The 19,874-nt window shown below is 52.9% G+C and overlaps 18 non-coding genes across 18 annotated transcripts; all 18 read left to right on the top strand.

Moving 5' to 3' along the window:
* Window positions 1–247: 247 nt before the first annotated feature.
* Window positions 248–341, top strand: TRNAY-GUA. Its single transcript has 2 exons — window positions 248–284; window positions 306–341. It is a non-coding gene; the product is annotated as a tRNA-Tyr (tRNA).
* Window positions 342–1,464: 1,123 nt separating this feature from the next.
* TRNAA-AGC lies at window positions 1,465–1,537 on the top strand. Its single transcript has one exon. It is a non-coding gene; the product is annotated as a tRNA-Ala (tRNA).
* A 770-nt stretch (window positions 1,538–2,307) lies between these two features.
* TRNAY-GUA lies at window positions 2,308–2,401 on the top strand. The gene is made up of 2 exons: window positions 2,308–2,344; window positions 2,366–2,401. It is a non-coding gene; the product is annotated as a tRNA-Tyr (tRNA).
* A 1,123-nt stretch (window positions 2,402–3,524) lies between these two features.
* TRNAA-AGC lies at window positions 3,525–3,597 on the top strand. The gene has a single exon. It is a non-coding gene; the product is annotated as a tRNA-Ala (tRNA).
* A 762-nt stretch (window positions 3,598–4,359) lies between these two features.
* On the top strand, window positions 4,360–4,453 carry TRNAY-GUA. Its single transcript has 2 exons — window positions 4,360–4,396; window positions 4,418–4,453. It is a non-coding gene; the product is annotated as a tRNA-Tyr (tRNA).
* A 1,123-nt stretch (window positions 4,454–5,576) lies between these two features.
* On the top strand, window positions 5,577–5,649 carry TRNAA-AGC. Its single transcript has one exon. It is a non-coding gene; the product is annotated as a tRNA-Ala (tRNA).
* Window positions 5,650–6,411: 762 nt separating this feature from the next.
* TRNAY-GUA lies at window positions 6,412–6,505 on the top strand. The gene is made up of 2 exons: window positions 6,412–6,448; window positions 6,470–6,505. It is a non-coding gene; the product is annotated as a tRNA-Tyr (tRNA).
* Window positions 6,506–7,630: 1,125 nt separating this feature from the next.
* On the top strand, window positions 7,631–7,703 carry TRNAA-AGC. The gene has a single exon. It is a non-coding gene; the product is annotated as a tRNA-Ala (tRNA).
* A 770-nt stretch (window positions 7,704–8,473) lies between these two features.
* Window positions 8,474–8,567, top strand: TRNAY-GUA. Its single transcript has 2 exons — window positions 8,474–8,510; window positions 8,532–8,567. It is a non-coding gene; the product is annotated as a tRNA-Tyr (tRNA).
* Window positions 8,568–9,689: 1,122 nt separating this feature from the next.
* Window positions 9,690–9,762, top strand: TRNAA-AGC. The gene has a single exon. It is a non-coding gene; the product is annotated as a tRNA-Ala (tRNA).
* Window positions 9,763–10,524: 762 nt separating this feature from the next.
* Window positions 10,525–10,618, top strand: TRNAY-GUA. The gene is made up of 2 exons: window positions 10,525–10,561; window positions 10,583–10,618. It is a non-coding gene; the product is annotated as a tRNA-Tyr (tRNA).
* A 1,123-nt stretch (window positions 10,619–11,741) lies between these two features.
* TRNAA-AGC lies at window positions 11,742–11,814 on the top strand. Its single transcript has one exon. It is a non-coding gene; the product is annotated as a tRNA-Ala (tRNA).
* A 762-nt stretch (window positions 11,815–12,576) lies between these two features.
* On the top strand, window positions 12,577–12,670 carry TRNAY-GUA. The gene is made up of 2 exons: window positions 12,577–12,613; window positions 12,635–12,670. It is a non-coding gene; the product is annotated as a tRNA-Tyr (tRNA).
* A 1,123-nt stretch (window positions 12,671–13,793) lies between these two features.
* TRNAA-AGC lies at window positions 13,794–13,866 on the top strand. The gene has a single exon. It is a non-coding gene; the product is annotated as a tRNA-Ala (tRNA).
* A 769-nt stretch (window positions 13,867–14,635) lies between these two features.
* Window positions 14,636–14,729, top strand: TRNAY-GUA. Its single transcript has 2 exons — window positions 14,636–14,672; window positions 14,694–14,729. It is a non-coding gene; the product is annotated as a tRNA-Tyr (tRNA).
* Window positions 14,730–15,854: 1,125 nt separating this feature from the next.
* TRNAA-AGC lies at window positions 15,855–15,927 on the top strand. The gene has a single exon. It is a non-coding gene; the product is annotated as a tRNA-Ala (tRNA).
* A 1,975-nt stretch (window positions 15,928–17,902) lies between these two features.
* Window positions 17,903–17,975, top strand: TRNAA-AGC. Its single transcript has one exon. It is a non-coding gene; the product is annotated as a tRNA-Ala (tRNA).
* A 770-nt stretch (window positions 17,976–18,745) lies between these two features.
* Window positions 18,746–18,839, top strand: TRNAY-GUA. The gene is made up of 2 exons: window positions 18,746–18,782; window positions 18,804–18,839. It is a non-coding gene; the product is annotated as a tRNA-Tyr (tRNA).
* Window positions 18,840–19,874: the final 1,035 nt, after the last annotated feature.

The raw sequence follows: 19,874 nt of genomic DNA, 5'->3' as shown, positions 1-19,874 counted from the left end.
CAGCGGCATTGTCTTCGTGTCTTGCCTGTTAGGGAGCCTTTGAGCGGTAACTGTGTGCCGGCTTCCCGTTGGGTGAATTGAGGGTAGACCAAGTGGCCATCCGGGGCAGCCGTGAGGATGAAGAGATAGGTGTGTGTGGCTTATTCCTTGCAAGGGCTGGGCACGGGCAAGCCTATAATTAGCAGTTAGTGCCAGTGTCACTTCTGCCTGACCTGTTGAGTCACTGTGGGCCCTTTGTTCCTGTCTTCCTTCGATAGCTCAGTTGGTAGAGCGGAGGACTGTAGGCTTAATTAATTCTCCTGGGAATCCTTAGGTTGCTGGTTCAACTCCGGCTCGAAGGAAGTGGCTTTTGTTTCCTTCGTGACACGCTCTTCTTTGGAGCTCCCACTCTGGCCATTGCTGTCTTTTACTCCATTCGTGCGAGACTGGCCGTTGGAAATCTGCTGCATTTAAAGCACCACTTGCCGCTACTTTCATCTACCACACCTGCTTCCAAGGACCTAGGCCACACTTGAGGCCTTTATAGGCAGAGTTCCTCTTTCTTCGCCCTTTCGCACTCACAGAGTAGACATCTAGCTATTGATGTCAGGCTTCAGAAGTGCCATTGATCACCCTGGTAGCCCGGGGTGCCTTTGTCATAAAATAGCCTGTCCGTAGCTATGTCCCCAAGCTGTCTTCGGTGTTTTTGGCATGGGTCAGAGGTGGCGGGGGGATTGAGTTTCTGGCGGCAGAGGGGAAGGGAATGTAGCGGGAAAAGAAAAGGCCCTTTAGTGGCTGAGAGTTCCTCGTCCTTCAGGCTCAACGGATTGTGTGTGCTGCTGACGGCGGGCTGTTATGCTCCTCGTTGTAGCAATGTGTGCCTTTCAACAGTTTGCTCTCTCTTTGTCCATCTTTCCTCCGCGTCACAGAGCTCAGTTTATGGAGTAGTGTGAGGGCGTGGCTCCATTTCTTTCCTTTCCATCACATTTGTAGAGCTGGGATTTCTTCTTGGGCAACCGTGATTGCACAGAGTGTGTAAGAGGCTTCTGGCGGAGAATTGCTACAAACCCGATCTCACGGAATTTCTGTCAAGGAGCTGTCAGGCTATCTCGTAGATAATCTGAAGCTTTGCTGTCCTTGGCCTGTGCACCGAATAGGCGTCGTGAGGCAAGGAGGCAACTCGACCCCTTTCTTTTGCTGTCTTTGCTCTTCTTGTTGTCATGAACGGAGGCGTTAGGTACGTGTGGGTGTGCAAGGCATGGGCGTGTGTGAGCTTCTCTGATGGTCTTTGCAAAGGTGTATTAGTTGAAAGGCAAGAAAGGGGAGCAGCGTTGTTTGCTATGTCCCGTGTCCTTGTTGAGTGAAGGTCCTTTACGCTTGCCCAGCACCTTGGAAAGGTAGTTTGTTTTGCGGTGTGAAGAGATGTCTGGAATGGGTTTGCACTGAGTTGAGAGTGGGTGGCAGAGGCGGTGTGGGGCACTTTGTGGGGAATTAGCTCAAGTGGTAGAGCGCTCGCTTAGCATGTGAGAGGTAGCGGGATCGATACCCGCATTCTCCAAGCTGATGCTGCTCTTTCTCTCTCTCCTTTCTCCCCCAACCCACATACACCCTTGACGTCTGCACAGAAAGGAGTGTTCCAGTCCACTCTTGTCTTTGCCGCAAGCCTTTTGTCCTCAGGCAGCCAAAGGGGCAGCTTCTCTTTCAGAAGCCTGTGTGTCTGAGTTCTTTTCTTTTGCGAGTCTCTTTGTGTTTGTTTTTCCTGAGGTAGGCGTGGGAGGCCGAGTCGGGTGTGAATGGGTGGGGGTGAGAATGTGTCAATTATTGGCGAAGGGGAAGGGAAATGGCCTGAGCCCATGTTGTGTTTGCAAAAGCTCCTTTCAAGCCAGGCAGGAGGCTTCAGTGTTGGAGGGGTTTTCGGTTGCACCACCGTCCCTATTGCGGGTGGGAATCAGGACTGTGGTGCCAGGGGTGTGCTGCGCGTGCTTGAGACAATACGGGGTCCCTTGTGGGTCAGTGGGGGGACGCAGCTTCCCGGCTAGAGGGCAGGGCTAGGGTCACGCCCCCCGCGTTCCGTTCTTCCCATGCGGCATTGTCTTCGTGTCTTGCCTGTTAGGGAGCCTTTGAGCGGTAACTGTGTGCCGGCTTCCCGTTGGGTGAATTGAGGGTAGACCAAGTGGCCATCCGGGGCAGCCGTGAGGATGAAGAGATAGGTGTGTGTGGCTTATTCCTTGCAAGGGCTGGGCACGGGCAAGCCTATAATTAGCAGTTAGTGCCAGTGTCACTTCTGCCTGACCTGTTGAGTCACTGTGGGCCCTTTGTTCCTGTCTTCCTTCGATAGCTCAGTTGGTAGAGCGGAGGACTGTAGGCTTAATTAATTCTCCTGGGAATCCTTAGGTCGCTGGTTCAACTCCGGCTCGAAGGAAGTGGCTTTTGTTTCCTTCGTGACACGCTCTTCTTTGGAGCTCCCACTCTGGCCATTGCTGTCTTTTACTCCATTCGTGCGAGACTGGCCGTTGGAAATCTGCTGCATTTAAAGCACCACTTGCCGCTACTTTCATCTACCACACCTGCTTCCAAGGACCTAGGCCACACTTGAGGCCTTTATAGGCAGAGTTCCTCTTTCTTCCCCCTTTCGCACTCACAGAGTAGACATCTAGCTATTGATGTCAGGCTTCAGAAGTGCCATTGATCACCCTGGTAGCCCGGGGTGCCTTTGTCATAAAATAGCCTGTCCGTAGCTATGTCCCCAAGCTGTCTTCGGTGTTTTTGGCATGGGTCAGAGGTGGCGGGGGGATTGAGTTTCTGGCGGCAGAGGGGAAGGGAATGTAGCGGGAAAAGAAAAGGCCCTTTAGTGGCTGAGAGTTCCTCGTCCTTCAGGCTCAACGGATTGTGTGTGCTGCTGACGGCGGGCTGTTATGCTCCCCGTTGTAGCAATGTGTGCCTTTCAACAGTTTGCTCTCTCTTTGTCCATCTTTCCTCCGCGTCACAGAGCTCAGTTTATGGAGTAGTGTGAGGGCGTGGCTCCATTTCTTTCCTTTCCATCACATTTGTAGAGCTGGGATTTCTTCTTGGGCAACCGTGATTGCACAGAGTGTGTAAGAGGCTTCTGGCGGAGAATTGCTACAAACCCGATCTCACGGAATTTCTGTCAAGGAGCTGTCAGGCTATCTCGTAGATAATCTGAAGCTTTGCTGTCCTTGGCCTGTGCACCGAATAGGCGTCGTGAGGCAAGGAGGCAACTCGACCCCTTTCTTTTGCTGTCTTTGCTCTTCTTGTTGTCATGAACGGAGGCGTTAGGTACGTGTGGGTGTGCAAGGCATGGGCGTGTGTGAGCTTCTCTGATGGTCTTTGCAAAGGTGTATTAGTTGAAAGGCAAGAAAGGGGAGCAGCGTTGTTTGCTATGTCCCGTGTCCTTGTTGAGTGAAGGTCCTTTACGCTTGCCCAGCACCTTGGAAAGGTAGTTTGTTTTGCGGTGTGAAGAGATGTCTGGAATGGGTTTGCACTGAGTTGAGAGTGGGTGGCAGAGGCGGTGTGGGGCACTTTGTGGGGAATTAGCTCAAGTGGTAGAGCGCTCGCTTAGCATGTGAGAGGTAGCGGGATCGATACCCGCATTCTCCAAGCTGATGCTGCTCTTTCTTCTCTCCTTTCTCCCACATACACCCTTGACGTCTGCACAGAAAGGAGTGTTCCAGTCCACTCTTGTCTTTGCCGCAAGCCTTTTGTCCTCAGGCAGCCAAAGGGGCAGCTTCTCTTTCAGAAGCCTGTGTGTCTGAGTTCTTTTCTTTTGCGAGTCTCTTTGTGTTTGTTTTTCCTGAGGTAGGCGTGGGAGGCCGAGTCGGGTGTGAATGGGTGGGGGTGAGAATGTGTCAATTATTGGCGAAGGGGAAGGGAAATGGCCTGAGCCCATGTTGTGTTTGCAAAAGCTCCTTTCAAGCCAGGCAGGAGGCTTCAGTGTTGGAGGGGTTTTCGGTTGCACCACCGTCCCTATTGCGGGTGGGAATCAGGACTGTGGTGCCAGGGGTGTGCTGCGCGTGCTTGAGACAATACGGGGTCCCTTGTGGGTCAGTGGGGGGACGCAGCTTCCCGGCTAGAGGGCAGGGCTAGGGTCACGCCCCCCGCGTTCCGTTCTTCCCATGCGGCATTGTCTTCGTGTCTTGCCTGTTAGGGAGCCTTTGAGCGGTAACTGTGTGCCGGCTTCCCGTTGGGTGAATTGAGGGTAGACCAAGTGGCCATCCGGGGCAGCCGTGAGGATGAAGAGATAGGTGTGTGTGGCTTATTCCTTGCAAGGGCTGGGCACGGGCAAGCCTATAATTAGCAGTTAGTGCCAGTGTCACTTCTGCCTGACCTGTTGAGTCACTGTGGGCCCTTTGTTCCTGTCTTCCTTCGATAGCTCAGTTGGTAGAGCGGAGGACTGTAGGCTTAATTAATTCTCCTGGGAATCCTTAGGTCGCTGGTTCAACTCCGGCTCGAAGGAAGTGGCTTTTGTTTCCTTCGTGACACGCTCTTCTTTGGAGCTCCCACTCTGGCCATTGCTGTCTTTTACTCCATTCGTGCGAGACTGGCCGTTGGAAATCTGCTGCATTTAAAGCACCACTTGCCGCTACTTTCATCTACCACACCTGCTTCCAAGGACCTAGGCCACACTTGAGGCCTTTATAGGCAGAGTTCCTCTTTCTTCCCCCTTTCGCACTCACAGAGTAGACATCTAGCTATTGATGTCAGGCTTCAGAAGTGCCATTGATCACCCTGGTAGCCCGGGGTGCCTTTGTCATAAAATAGCCTGTCCGTAGCTATGTCCCCAAGCTGTCTTCGGTGTTTTTGGCATGGGTCAGAGGTGGCGGGGGGATTGAGTTTCTGGCGGCAGAGGGGAAGGGAATGTAGCGGGAAAAGAAAAGGCCCTTTAGTGGCTGAGAGTTCCTCGTCCTTCAGGCTCAACGGATTGTGTGTGCTGCTGACGGCGGGCTGTTATGCTCCTCGTTGTAGCAATGTGTGCCTTTCAACAGTTTGCTCTCTCTTTGTCCATCTTTCCTCCGCGTCACAGAGCTCAGTTTATGGAGTAGTGTGAGGGCGTGGCTCCATTTCTTTCCTTTCCATCACATTTGTAGAGCTGGGATTTCTTCTTGGGCAACCGTGATTGCACAGAGTGTGTAAGAGGCTTCTGGCGGAGAATTGCTACAAACCCGATCTCACGGAATTTCTGTCAAGGAGCTGTCAGGCTATCTCGTAGATAATCTGAAGCTTTGCTGTCCTTGGCCTGTGCACCGAATAGGCGTCGTGAGGCATGGAGGCAACTCGACCCCTTTCTTTTGCTGTCTTTGCTCTTCTTGTTGTCATGAACGGAGGCGTTAGGTACGTGTGGGTGTGCAAGGCATGGGCGTGTGTGAGCTTCTCTGATGGTCTTTGCAAAGGTGTATTAGTTGAAAGGCAAGAAAGGGGAGCAGCGTTGTTTGCTATGTCCCGTGTCCTTGTTGAGTGAAGGTCCTTTACGCTTGCCCAGCACCTTGGAAAGGTAGTTTGTTTTGCGGTGTGAAGAGATGTCTGGAATGGGTTTGCACTGAGTTGAGAGTGGGTGGCAGAGGCGGTGTGGGGCACTTTGTGGGGAATTAGCTCAAGTGGTAGAGCGCTTGCTTAGCATGTGAGAGGTAGCGGGATCGATACCCGCATTCTCCAAGCTGATGCTGCTCTTTCTCTCTCTCCTTTCTCCCACATACACCCTTGACGTCTGCACAGAAAGGAGTGTTCCAGTCCACTCTTGTCTTTGCCGCAAGCCTTTTGTCCTCAGGCAGCCAAAGGGGCAGCTTCTCTTTCAGAAGCCTGTGTGTCTGAGTTCTTTTCTTTTGCGAGTCTCTTTGTGTTTGTTTTTCCTGAGGTAGGCGTGGGAGGCCGAGTCGGGTGTGAATGGGTGGGGGTGAGAATGTGTCAATTATTGGCGAAGGGGAAGGGAAATGGCCTGAGCCCATGTTGTGTTTGCAAAAGCTCCTTTCAAGCCAGGCAGGAGGCTTCAGTGTTGGAGGGGTTTTCGGTTGCACCACCGTCCCTATTGCGGGTGGGAATCAGGACTGTGGTGCCAGGGGTGTGCTGCGCGTGCTTGAGACAATACGGGGTCCCTTGTGGGTCAGTGGGGGGACGCAGCTTCCCGGCTAGAGGGCAGGGCTAGGGTCACGCCCCCCGCGTTCCGTTCTTCCCATGCGGCATTGTCTTCGTGTCTGCCTGTTAGGGAGCCTTTGAGCGGTAACTGTGTGCCGGCTTCCCGTTGGGTGAATTGAGGGTAGACCAAGTGGCCATCCGGGGCAGCCGTGAGGATGAAGAGATAGGTGTGTGTGGCTTATTCCTTGCAAGGGCTGGGCACGGGCAAGCCTATAATTAGCAGTTAGTGCCAGTGTCACTTCTGCCTGACCTGTTGAGTCACTGTGGGCCCTTTGTTCCTGTCTTCCTTCGATAGCTCAGTTGGTAGAGCGGAGGACTGTAGGCTTAATTAATTCTCCTGGGAATCCTTAGGTCGCTGGTTCAACTCCGGCTCGAAGGAAGTGGCTTTTGTTTCCTTCGTGACACGCTCTTCTTTGGAGCTCCCACTCTGGCCATTGCTGTCTTTTACTCCATTCGTGCGAGACTGGCCGTTGGAAATCTGCTGCATTTAAAGCACCACTTGCCGCTACTTTCATCTACCACACCTGCTTCCAAGGACCTAGGCCACACTTGAGGCCTTTATAGGCAGAGTTCCTCTTTCTTCGCCCTTTCGCACTCACAGAGTAGACATCTAGCTATTGATGTCAGGCTTCAGAAGTGCCATTGATCACCCTGGTAGCCCGGGGTGCCTTTGTCATAAAATAGCCTGTCCGTAGCTATGTCCCCAAGCTGTCTTCGGTGTTTTTGGCATGGGTCAGAGGTGGCGGGGGGATTGAGTTTCTGGCGGCAGAGGGGAAGGGAATGTAGCGGGAAAAGAAAAGGCCCTTTAGTGGCTGAGAGTTCCTCGTCCTTCAGGCTCAACGGATTGTGTGTGCTGCTGACGGCGGGCTGTTATGCTCCCCGTTGTAGCAATGTGTGCCTTTCAACAGTTTGCTCTCTCTTTGTCCATCTTTCCTCCGCGTCACAGAGCTCAGTTTATGGAGTAGTGTGAGGGCGTGGCTCCATTTCTTTCCTTTCCATCACATTTGTAGAGCTGGGATTTCTTCTTGGGCAACCGTGATTGCACAGAGTGTGTAAGAGGCTTCTGGCGGAGAATTGCTACAAACCTGATCTCACGGAATTTCTGTCAAGGAGCTGTCAGGCTATCTCGTAGATAATCTGAAGCTTTGCTGTCCTTGGCCTGTGCACCGAATAGGCGTCGTGAGGCAATGGAGGCAACTCGACCCCTTTCTTTTGCTGTCTTTGCTCTTCTTGTTGTCATGAACGGAGGCGTTAGGTACGTGTGGGTGTGCAAGGCATGGGCGTGTGTGAGCTTCTCAGATGGTCTTTGCAAAGGTGTATTAGTTGAAAGGCAAGAAAGGGGAGCAGCGTTGTTTGCTATGTCCCGTGTCCTTGTTGAGTGAAGGTCCTTTACGCTTGCCCAGCACCTTGGAAAGGTAGTTTGTTTTGCGGTGTGAAGAGATGTCTGGAATGGGTTTGCACTGAGTTGAGAGAGGGTGGGAGAGGCAGTGTGGGGGCACTTTGTGGGGAATTAGCTCAAGTGGTAGAGCGCTCGCTTAGCATGTGAGAGGTAGCGGGATCGATACCCGCATTCTCCAAGCTGATGCTGCTCTTTCTCTCTCTCCTTTCTCCCCCAACCCACATACACCCTTGACGTCTGCACAGAAAGGAGTGTTCCAGTCCACTCTTGTCTTTGCCGCAAGCCTTTTGTCCTCAGGCAGCCAAAGGGGCAGCTTCTCTTTCAGAAGCCTGTGTGTCTGAGTTCTTTCCTTTTGCGAGTCTCTTTGTGTTTGTTTTTCCTGAGGTAGGCGTGGGAGGCCGAGTCGGGTGTGAATGGGTGGGGGTGAGAATGTGTCAATTATTGGCGAAGGGGAAGGGAAATGGCCTGAGCCCATGTTGTGTTTGCAAAAGCTCCTTTCAAGCCAGGCAGGAGGCTTCAGTGTTGGAGGGGTTTTCGGTTGCACCACCGTCCCTATTGCGGGTGGGAATCAGGACTGTGGTGCCAGGGGTGTGCTGCGCGTGCTTGAGACAATACGGGGTCCCTTGTGGGTCAGTGGGGGGACGCAGCTTCCCGGCTAGAGGGCAGGGCTAGGGTCACGCCCCCCGCGTTCCGTTCTTCCCATGCGGCATTGTCTTCGTGTCTTGCCTGTTAGGGAGCCTTTGAGCGGTAACTGTGTGCCGGCTTCCCGTTGGGTGAATTGAGGGTAGACCAAGTGGCCATCCGGGGCAGCCGTGAGGATGAAGAGATAGGTGTGTGTGGCTTATTCCTTGCAAGGGCTGGGCACGGGCAAGCCTATAATTAGCAGTTAGTGCCAGTGTCACTTCTGCCTGACCTGTTGAGTCACTGTGGGCCCTTTGTTCCTGTCTTCCTTCGATAGCTCAGTTGGTAGAGCGGAGGACTGTAGGCTTAATTAATTCTCCTGGGAATCCTTAGGTCGCCGGTTCAACTCCGGCTCGAAGGAAGTGGCTTTTGTTTCCTTCGTGACACGCTCTTCTTTGGAGCTCCCACTCTGGCCATTGCTGTCTTTTACTCCATTCGTGCGAGACTGGCCGTTGGAAATCTGCTGCATTTAAAGCACCACTTGCCGCTACTTTCATCTACCACACCTGCTTCCAAGGACCTAGGCCACACTTGAGGCCTTTATAGGCAGAGTTCCTCTTTCTTCGCCCTTTCGCACTCACAGAGTAGACATCTAGCTATTGCTGTCAGGGTTCAGAAGTGCCATTGATCACCCTGGTAGCCCGGGGTGCCTTTGTCATAAAATAGCCTGTCCGTAGCTATGTCCCCAAGCTGTCTTCGGTGTTTTTGGCATGGGTCAGAGGTGGCGGGGGGATTGAGTTTCTGGCGGCAGAGGGGAAGGGAATGTAGCGGGAAAAGAAAGGCCCTTTAGTGGCTGAGAGTTCCTCGTCCTTCAGGCTCAACGGATTGTGTGTGCTGCTGATGGCGGGCTGTTATGCTCCCCGTTGTAGCAATGTGTGCCTTTCAACAGTTTGCTCTCTCTTTGTCCATCTTTCCTCCGCGTCACAGAGCTCAGTTTATGGAGTAGTGTGAGGGCGTGGCTCCATTTCTTTCCTTTCCATCACATTTGTAGAGCTGGGATTTCTTCTTGGGCAACCGTGATTGCACAGAGTGTGTAAGAGGCTTCTGGCGGAGAATTGCTACAAACCCGATCTCACGGAATTTCTGTCAAGGAGCTGTCAGGCTATCTCGTAGATAATCTGAAGCTTTGCTGTCCTTGGCCTGTGCACCGAATAGGCGTCGTGAGGCAAGGAGGCAACTCGACCCCTTTCTTTTGCTGTCTTTGCTCTTCTTGTTGTCATGAACGGAGGCGTTAGGTACGTGTGGGTGTGCAAGGCATGGGCGTGTGTGAGCTTCTCTGATGGTCTTTGCAAAGGTGTATTAGTTGAAAGACAAGAAAGGGGAGCAGCGTTGTTTGCTATGTCCCGTGTCCTTGTTGAGTGAAGGTCCTTTACGCTTGCCCAGCACCTTGGAAAGGTAGTTTGTTTTGCGGTGTGAAGAGATGTCTGGAATGGGTTTGCACTGAGTTGAGAGTGGGTGGCAGAGGCGGTGTGGGGCACTTTGTGGGGAATTAGCTCAAGTGGTAGAGCGCTCGCTTAGCATGTGAGAGGTAGCGGGATCGATACCCGCATTCTCCAAGCTGATGCTGCTCTTTCTTTCTCTCCTTTCTCCCACATACACCCTTGACGTCTGCACAGAAAGGAGTGTTCCAGTCCACTCTTGTCTTTGCCGCAAGCCTTTTGTCCTCAGGCAGCCAAAGGGGCAGCTTCTCTTTCAGAAGCCTGTGTGTCTGAGTTCTTTTCTTTTGCGAGTCTCTTTGTGTTTGTTTTTCCTGAGGTAGGCGTGGGAGGCCGAGTCGGGTGTGAATGGGTGGGGGTGAGAATGTGTCAATTATTGGCGAAGGGGAAGGGAAATGGCCTGAGCCCATGTTGTGTTTGCAAAAGCTCCTTTCAAGCCAGGCAGGAGGCTTCAGTGTTGGAGGGGTTTTCGGTTGCACCACCGTCCCTATTGCGGGTGGGAATCAGGACTGTGGTGCCAGGGGTGTGCTGCGCGTGCTTGAGACAATACGGGGTCCCTTGTGGGTCAGTGGGGGGACGCAGCTTCCCGGCTAGAGGGCAGGGCTAGGGTCACGCCCCCCGCGTTCCGTTCTTCCCATGCGGCATTGTCTTCGTGTCTGCCTGTTAGGGAGCCTTTGAGCGGTAACTGTGTGCCGGCTTCCCGTTGGGTGAATTGAGGGTAGACCAAGTGGCCATCCGGGGCAGCCGTGAGGATGAAGAGATAGGTGTGTGTGGCTTATTCCTTGCAAGGGCTGGGCACGGGCAAGCCTATAATTAGCAGTTAGTGCCAGTGTCACTTCTGCCTGACCTGTTGAGTCACTGTGGGCCCTTTGTTCCTGTCTTCCTTCGATAGCTCAGTTGGTAGAGCGGAGGACTGTAGGCTTAATTAATTCTCCTGGGAATCCTTAGGTCGCTGGTTCAACTCCGGCTCGAAGGAAGTGGCTTTTGTTTCCTTCGTGACACGCTCTTCTTTGGAGCTCCCACTCTGGCCATTGCTGTCTTTTACTCCATTCGTGCGAGACTGGCCGTTGGAAATCTGCTGCATTTAAAGCACCACTTGCCGCTACTTTCATCTACCACACCTGCTTCCAAGGACCTAGGCCACACTTGAGGCCTTTATAGGCAGAGTTCCTCTTTCTTTGCCCTTTCGCACTCACAGAGTAGACATCTAGCTATTGATGTCAGGCTTCAGAAGTGCCATTGATCACCCTGGTAGCCCGGGGTGCCTTTGTCATAAAATAGCCTGTCCGTAGCTATGTCCCCAAGCTGTCTTCGGTGTTTTTGGCATGGGTCAGAGGTGGCGGGGGGATTGAGTTTCTGGCGGCAGAGGGGAAGGGAATGTAGCGGGAAAAGAAAAGGCCCTTTAGTGGCTGAGAGTTCCTCGTCCTTCAGGCTCAACGGATTGTGTGTGCTGCTGACGGCGGGCTGTTATGCTCCCCGTTGTAGCAATGTGTGCCTTTCAACAGTTTGCTCTCTCTTTGTCCATCTTTCCTCCGCGTCACAGAGCTCAGTTTATGGAGTAGTGTGAGGGCGTGGCTCCATTTCTTTCCTTTCCATCACATTTGTAGAGCTGGGATTTCTTCTTGGGCAACCGTGATTGCACAGAGTGTGTAAGAGGCTTCTGGCGGAGAATTGCTACAAACCCGATCTCACGGAATTTCTGTCAAGGAGCTGTCAGGCTATCTCGTAGATAATCTGAAGCTTTGCTGTCCTTGGCCTGTGCACCGAATAGGCGTCGTGAGGCATGGAGGCAACTCGACCCCTTTCTTTTGCTGTCTTTGCTCTTCTTGTTGTCATGAACGGAGGCGTTAGGTACGTGTGGGTGTGCAAGGCATGGGCGTGTGTGAGCTTCTCTGATGGTCTTTGCAAAGGTGTATTAGTTGAAAGGCAAGAAAGGGGAGCAGCGTTGTTTGCTATGTCCCGTGTCCTTGTTGAGTGAAGGTCCTTTACGCTTGCCCAGCACCTTGGAAAGGTAGTTTGTTTTGCGGTGTGAAGAGATGTCTGGAATGGGTTTGCACTGAGTTGAGAGTGGGTGGCAGAGGCGGTGTGGGGCACTTTGTGGGGAATTAGCTCAAGTGGTAGAGCGCTCGCTTAGCATGTGAGAGGTAGCGGGATCGATACCCGCATTCTCCAAGCTGATGCTGCTCTTTCTCTCTCTCCTTTCTCCCACATACACCCTTGACGTCTGCACAGAAAGGAGTGTTCCAGTCCACTCTTGTCTTTGCCGCAAGCCTTTTGTCCTCAGGCAGCCAAAGGGGCAGCTTCTCTTTCAGAAGCCTGTGTGTCTGAGTTCTTTTCTTTTGCGAGTCTCTTTGTGTTTGTTTTTCCTGAGGTAGTCGTGGGAGGCCGAGTCGGGTGTGAATGGGTGGGGGTGAGAATGTGTCAATTATTGGCGAAGGGGAAGGGAAATGGCCTGAGCCCATGTTGTGTTTGCAAAAGCTCCTTTCAAGCCAGGCAGGAGGCTTCAGTGTTGGAGGGGTTTTCGGTTGCACCACCGTCCCTATTGCGGGTGGGAATCAGGACTGTGGTGCCAGGGGTGTGCTGCGCGTGCTTGAGACAATACGGGGTCCCTTGTGGGTCAGTGGGGGGACGCAGCTTCCCGGCTAGAGGGCAGGGCTAGGGTCACGCCCCCCGCGTTCCGTTCTTCCCATGCGGCATTGTCTTCGTGTCTGCCTGTTAGGGAGCCTTTGAGCGGTAACTGTGTACCGGCTTCCCGTTGGGTGAATTGAGGGTAGACCAAGTGGCCATCCGGGGCAGCCGTGAGGATGAAGAGATAGGTGTGTGTGGCTTATTCCTTGCAAGGGCTGGGCACGGGCAAGCCTATAATTAGCAGTTAGTGCCAGTGTCACTTCTGCCTGACCTGTTGAGTCACTGTGGGCCCTTTGTTCCTGTCTTCCTTCGATAGCTCAGTTGGTAGAGCGGAGGACTGTAGGCTTAATTAATTCTCCTGGGAATCCTTAGGTCGCTGGTTCAACTCCGGCTCGAAGGAAGTGGCTTTTGTTTCCTTCGTGACACGCTCTTCTTTGGAGCTCCCACTCTGGCCATTGCTGTCTTTTACTCCATTCGTGCGAGACTGGCCGTTGGAAATCTGCTGCATTTAAAGCACCACTTGCCGCTACTTTCATCTACCACACCTGCTTCCAAGGACCTAGGCCACACTTGAGGCCTTTATAGGCAGAGTTCCTCTTTCTTCGCCCTTTCGCACTCACAGAGTAGACATCTAGCTATTGATGTCAGGCTTCAGAAGTGCCATTGATCACCCTGGTAGCCCGGGGTGCCTTTGTCATAAAATAGCCTGTCCGTAGCTATGTCCCCAAGCTGTCTTCGGTGTTTTTGGCATGGGTCAGAGGTGGCGGGGGGATTGAGTTTCTGGCGGCAGAGGGGAAGGGAATGTAGCGGGAAAAGAAAAGGCCCTTTAGTGGCTGAGAGTTCCTCGTCCTTCAGGCTCAACGGATTGTGTGTGCTGCTGACGGCGGGCTGTTATGCTCCCCGTTGTAGCAATGTGTGCCTTTCAACAGTTTGCTCTCTCTTTGTCCATCTTTCCTCCGCGTCACAGAGCTCAGTTTATGGAGTAGTGTGAGGGCGTGGCTCCATTTCTTTCCTTTCCATCACATTTGTAGAGCTGGGATTTCTTCTTGGGCAACCGTGATTGCACAGAGTGTGTAAGAGGCTTCTGGCGGAGAATTGCTACAAACCTGATCTCACGGAATTTCTGTCAAGGAGCTGTCAGGCTATCTCGTAGATAATCTGAAGCTTTGCTGTCCTTGGCCTGTGCACCGAATAGGCGTCGTGAGGCATGGAGGCAACTCGACCCCTTTCTTTTGCTGTCTTTGCTCTTCTTGTTGTCATGAACGGAGGCGTTAGGTACGTGTGGGTGTGCAAGGCATGGGCGTGTGTGAGCTTCTCTGATGGTCTTTGCAAAGGTGTATTAGTTGAAAGGCAAGAAAGGGGAGCAGCGTTGTTTGCTATGTCCCGTGTCCTTGTTGAGTGAAGGTCCTTTACGCTTGCCCAGCACCTTGGAAAGGTAGTTTGTTTTGCGGTGTGAAGAGATGTCTGGAATGGGTTTGCACTGAGTTGAGAGTGGGTGGCAGAGGCGGTGTGGGGCACTTTGTGGGGAATTAGCTCAAGTGGTAGAGCGCTCGCTTAGCATGTGAGAGGTAGCGGGATCGATACCCGCATTCTCCAAGCTGATGCTGCTCTTTCTCTCTCTCCTTTCTCCCCCACCCACATACACCCTTGACGTCTGCACAGAAAGGAGTGTTCCAGTCCACTCTTGTCTTTGCCGCAAGCCTTTTGTCCTCAGGCAGCCAAAGGGGCAGCTTCTCTTTCAGAAGCCTGTGTGTCTGAGTTCTTTTCTTTTGCGAGTCTCTTTGTGTTTGTTTTTCCTGAGGTAGGCGTGGGAGGCCGAGTCGGGTGTGAATGGGTGGGGGTGAGAATGTGTCAATTATTGGCGAAGGGGAAGGGAAATGGCCTGAGCCCATGTTGTGTTTGCAAAAGCTCCTTTCAAGCCAGGCAGGAGGCTTCAGTGTTGGAGGGGTTTTCGGTTGCACCACCGTCCCTATTGCGGGTGGGAATCAGGACTGTGGTGCCAGGGGTGTGCTGCGCGTGCTTGAGACAATACGGGGTCCCTTGTGGGTCAGTGGGGGGACGCAGCTTCCCGGCTAGAGGGCAGGGCTAGGGTCACGCCCCCCGCGTTCCGTTCTTCCCATGCGGCATTGTCTTCGTGTCTTGCCTGTTAGGGAGCCTTTGAGCGGTAACTGTGTGCCGGCTTCCCGTTGGGTGAATTGAGGGTAGACCAAGTGGCCATCCGGGGCAGCCGTGAGGATGAAGAGATAGGTGTGTGTGGCTTATTCCTTGCAAGGGCTGGGCACGGGCAAGCCTATAATTAGCAGTTAGTGCCAGTGTCACTTCTGCCTGACCTGTTGAGTCACTGTGGGCCCTTTGTTCCTGTCTTCCTTCGATAGCTCAGTTGGTAGAGCGGAGGACTGTAGGCTTAATTAATTCTCCTGGGAATCCTTAGGTCGCTGGTTCAACTCCGGCTAGAAGGAAGTGGCTTTTGTTTCCTTCGTGACACGCTCTTCTTTGGAGCTCCCACTCTGGCCATTGCTGTCTTTTACTCCATTCGTGCGAGACTGGCCGTTGGAAATCTGCTGCATTTAAAGCACCACTTGCCGCTACTTTCATCTACCACACCTGCTTCCAAGGACCTAGGCCACACTTGAGGCCTTTATAGGCAGAGTTCCTCTTTCTTCGCCCTTTCGCACTCACAGAGTAGACATCTAGCTATTGATGTCAGGCTTCAGAAGTGCCATTGATCACCCTGGTAGCCCGGGGTGCCTTTGTCATAAAATAGCCTGTCCGTAGCTATGTCCCCAAGCTGTCTTCGGTGTTTTTGGCATGGGTCAGAGGTGGCGGGGGGATTGAGTTTCTGGCGGCAGAGGGGAAGGGAATGTAGCGGGAAAAGAAAAGGCCCTTTAGTGGCTGAGAGTTCCTCGTCCTTCAGGCTCAACGGATTGTGTGTGCTGCTGACGGCGGGCTGTTATGCTCCTCGTTGTAGCAATGTGTGCCTTTCAACAGTTTGCTCTCTCTTTGTCCATCTTTCCTCCGCGTCACAGAGCTCAGTTTATGGAGTAGTGTGAGGGCGTGGCTCCATTTCTTTCCTTTCCATCACATTTGTAGAGCTGGGATTTCTTCTTGGGCAACCGTGATTGCACAGAGTGTGTAAGAGGCTTCTGGCGGAGAATTGCTACTAACCCGATCTCAACGGAATTTCTGTCAAGGAGCTGTCAGGCTATCTCGTAGATAATCTGAAGCTTTGCTGTCCTTGGCCTGTGCACCGAATAGGCGTCGTGAGGCAAGGAGGCAACTCGACCCCTTTCTTTTGCTGTCTTTGCTCTTCTTGTTGTCATGAACGGAGGCGTTAGGTACGTGTGGGTGTGCAAGGCATGGGCGTGTGTGAGCTTCTCAGATGGTCTTTGCAAAGGTGTATTAGTTGAAAGGCAAGAAAGGGGAGCAGCGTTGTTTGCTATGTCCCGTGTCCTTGTTGAGTGAAGGTCCTTTACGCTTGCCCAGCACCTTGGAAAGGTAGTTTGTTTTGCGGTGAGAAGAGATGTCTGGAATGGGTTTGCACTGAGTTGAGAGTGGGTGGCAGAGGCGGTGTGGGGGCACTTTGTGGGGAATTAGCTCAAGTGGTAGAGCGCTCGCTTAGCATGTGAGAGGTAGCGGGATCGATACCCGCATTCTCCAAGCTGATGCTGCTCTTTCTCTCTCTCCTTTCTCCCCCAACCCACATACACCCTTGACGTCTGCACAGAAAGGAGTGTTCCAGTCCACTCTTGTCTTTGCCGCAAGCCTTTTGTCCTCAGGCAGCCAAAGGGGCAGCTTCTCTTTCAGAAGCCTGTGTGTCTGAGTTCTTTTCTTTTGCGAGTCTCTTTGTGTTTGTTTTTCCTGAGGTAGGCGTGGGAGGCCGAGTCGGGTGTGAATGGGTGGGGGTGAGAATGTGTCAATTATTGGCGAAGGGGAAGGGAAATGGCCTGAGCCCATGTTGTGTTTGCAAAAGCTCCTTTCAAGCCAGGCAGGAGGCTTCAGTGTTGGAGGGGTTTTCGGTTGCACCACCGTCCCTATTGCGGGTGGGAATCAGGACTGTGGTGCCAGGGGTGTGCTGCGCGTGCTTGAGACAATACGGGGTCCCTTGTGGTTCAGTGGGGGGACGCAGCTTCCCGGCTAGAGGGCAGGGCTAGGGTCACGCCCCCCGCGTTCCGTTCTTCCCATGCGGCATTGTCTTCGTGTCTTGCCTGTTAGGGAGCCTTTGAGCGGTAACTGTGTGCCGGCTTCCCATTGGGTGAATTGAGGGTAGACCAAGTGGCCATCCGGGGCAGCCGTGAGGATGAAGAGATAGGTGTGTGTGGCTTATTCCTTGCAAGGGCTGGGCACGGGCAAGCCTATAATTAGCAGTTAGTGCCAGTGTCACTTCTGCCTGACCTGTTGAGTCACTGTGGGCCCTTTGTTCCTGTCTTCCTTCGATAGCTCAGTTGGTAGAGCGGAGGACTGTAGGCTTAATTAATTCCCCTGGAATCCTTAGGTCTCCGGCTCGAAGGAAGTGGCTTTTGTTTCCTTCGTGACACGCTCTTCTTTGGAGCTCCCACTCTGGCCATTGCTGTCTTTTACTCCATTCGTGCGAGACTGGCCGTTGGAAATCTGCTGCATTTAAAGCACCACTTGCCGCTACTTTCATCTACCACACCTGCTTCCAAGGACCTAGGCCACACTTGAGGCCTTTATAGGCAGAGTTCCTCTTTCTTCGCCCTTTCGCACTCACAGAGTAGACATCTAGCTATTGATGTCAGGCTTCAGAAGTGCCATTGATCACCCTGGTAGCCCGGGGTGCCTTTGTCATAAAATAGCCTGTCCGTAGCTATGTCCCCAAGCTGTCTTCGGTGTTTTTGGCATGGGTCAGAGGTGGCGGGGGGATTGAGTTTCTGGCGGCAGAGGGGAAGGGAATGTAGCGGGAAAAGAAAAGGCCCTTTAGTGGCTGAGAGTTCCTCGTCCTTCAGGCTCAACGGATTGTGTGTGCTGCTGACGGCGGGCTGTTATGCTCCCCGTTGTAGCAATGTGTGCCTTTCAACAGTTTGCTCTCTCTTTGTCCATCTTTCCTCCGCGTCACAGAGCTCAGTTTATGGAGTAGTGTGAGGGCGTGGCTCCATTTCTTTCCTTTCCATCACATTTGTAGAGCTGGGATTTCTTCTTGGGCAACCGTGATTGCACAGAGTGTGTAAGAGGCTTCTGGCGGAGAATTGCTACAAACCCGATCTCACGGAATTTCTGTCAAGGAGCTGTCAGGCTATCTCGTAGATAATCTGAAGCTTTGCTGTCCTTGGCCTGTGCACCGAATAGGCGTCGTGAGGCAAGGAGGCAACTCGACCCCTTTCTTTTGCTGTCTTTGCTCTTCTTGTTGTCATGAACAGAGGCGTTAGGTACGTGTGGGTGTGCAAGGCATGGGCGTGTGTGAGCTTCTCTGATGGTCTTTGCAAAGGTGTATTAGTTGAAAGGCAAGAAAGGGGAGCAGCGTTGTTTGCTATGTCCCGTGTCCTTGTTGAGTGAAGGTCCTTTACGCTTGCCCAGCACCTTGGAAAAGTAGTTTGTTTTGCGGTGTGAAGAGATGTCTGGAATGGGTTTGCACTGAGTTGAGAGTGGGTGGCAGAGGCGGTGTGGGGCACTTTGTGGGGAATTAGCTCAAGTGGTAGAGTGCTCGCTTAGCATGTGAGAGGTAGCGGGATCGATACCCGCATTCTCCAAGCTGATGCTGCTCTTTCTCTCTCTCCTTTCTCCCCCAACCCACATACACCCTTGACGTCTGCACAGAAAGGAGTGTTCCAGTCCACTCTTGTCTTTGCTGCAAGCCTTTTGTCCTCAGGCAGCCAAAGGGGCAGCTTCTCTTTCAGAAGCCTGTGTGTCTGAGTTCTTTTCTTTTGCGAGTCTCTTTGTGTTTGTTTTTCCTGAGGTAGGCGTGGGAGGCCGAGTCGGGTGTGAATGGGTGGGGGTGAGAATGTGTCAATTATTGGCGAAGGGGAAGGGAAATGGCCTGAGCCCATGTTGTGTTTGCAAAAGCTCCTTTCAAGCCAGGCAGGAGGCTTCAGTGTTGGAGGGGTTTTCGGTTGCACCACCGTCCCTATTGCGGGTGGGAATCAGGACTGTGGTGCCAGGGGTGTGCTGCGCGTGCTTGAGACAATACGGGGTCCCTTGTGGGTCAGTGGGGGGACGCAGCTTCCCGGCTAGAGGGCAGGGCTAGGGTCACGCCCCCCGCGTTCCGTTCTTCCCATGCGGCATTGTCTTCGTGTCTTGCCTGTTAGGGAGCCTTTGAGCGGTAACTGTGTGCCGGCTTCCCGTTGGGTGAATTGAGGGTAGACCAAGTGGCCATCCGGGGCAGCCGTGAGGATGAAGAGATAGGTGTGTGTGGCTTATTCCTTGCAAGGGCTGGGCACGGGCAAGCCTATCATTAGCAGTTAGTGCCAGTGTCACTTCTGCCTGACCTGTTGAGTCACTGTGGGCCCTTTGTTCCTGTCTTCCTTCGATAGCTCAGTTGGTAGAGCGGAGGACTGTAGGCTTAATTAATTCTCCTGGGAGTTCTTAGGTCGCTGGTTCAACTCCGGCTCGAAGGAAGTGGCTTTTGTTTCCTTCGTGACACGCTCTTCTTTGGAGCTCCCACTCTGGCCATTGCTGTCTTTTACTCCATTCGTGCGAGACTGGCCGTTGGAAATCTGCTGCATTTAAAGCACCACTTGCCGCTACTTTCATCTACCACACCTGCTTCCAAGGACCTAGGCCACACTTGAGGCCTTTATAGGCAGAGTTCCTCTTTCTTCCCCCTTTCGCACTCACAGAGTAGACATCTAGCTATTGATGTCAGGCTTCAGAAGTGCCATTGATCACCCTGGTAGCCCGGGGTGCCTTTGTCATAAAATAGCCTGTCCGTAGCTATGTCCCCAAGCTGTCTTCGGTGTTTTTGGCATGGGTCAGAGGTGGCGGGGGGATTGAGTTTCTGGCGGCAGAGGGGAAGGGAATGTAGCGGGAAAAGAAAAGGCCCTTTAGTGGCTGAGAGTTCCTCGTCCTTCAGGCTCAACGGATTGTGTGTGCTGCTGACGGCGGGCTGTTATGCTCCTCGTTGTAGCAATGTATGCCTTTCAACACACACACATAGCAATAATTACTCTATTCGTACCCCAGTGCAAAAAAGCTATGCCTTGATCGCACTTTACAGCCACACACATTACTGTGGATTATTGCTAAAATGCTCCTTCAAAGCCTCCCTGATCCAAATAGCTCCCCGTTGAGCCCCTCTTCCAGCCCTGGCGTCTGACTGCTCAAAAGCAGCATAAAGCCAGTCCACCTCAGTGCTCCACCCCTGGATAAGCTTCTCCCCCTTGGCTTCACAGATATGAAGAGCACATCATGCATCTATGTCCATGGGGATATTTTCCTTGCTGACTTGTAACCTGCCAAAGAGACAGCACCAAGTCCCTTTAAATGGCCAAAGGCATATTCAACAGTCATTCTGCACCTGTTGAGCTTGTTGAAGCGCTCCTTGCTGATGTCAAGGAGGCCTGTTTAAGGTTTCATGCGCCACCGGAGCAAGGGGTAGGCTGGGTCTCCCAATATCACTATTCGCATTTCCACATCCTCAGTGGTGATTCTCT

Source organism: Gopherus evgoodei, chromosome 2 (genome assembly GCF_007399415.2).
Source record: "Gopherus evgoodei ecotype Sinaloan lineage chromosome 2, rGopEvg1_v1.p, whole genome shotgun sequence".
NCBI classification, from domain to species: domain Eukaryota; kingdom Metazoa; phylum Chordata; order Testudines; family Testudinidae; genus Gopherus; species Gopherus evgoodei.
Note: the sequence above shows the minus strand (reverse complement) of the source record. Positions and strands in the feature narration are given on the sequence as shown.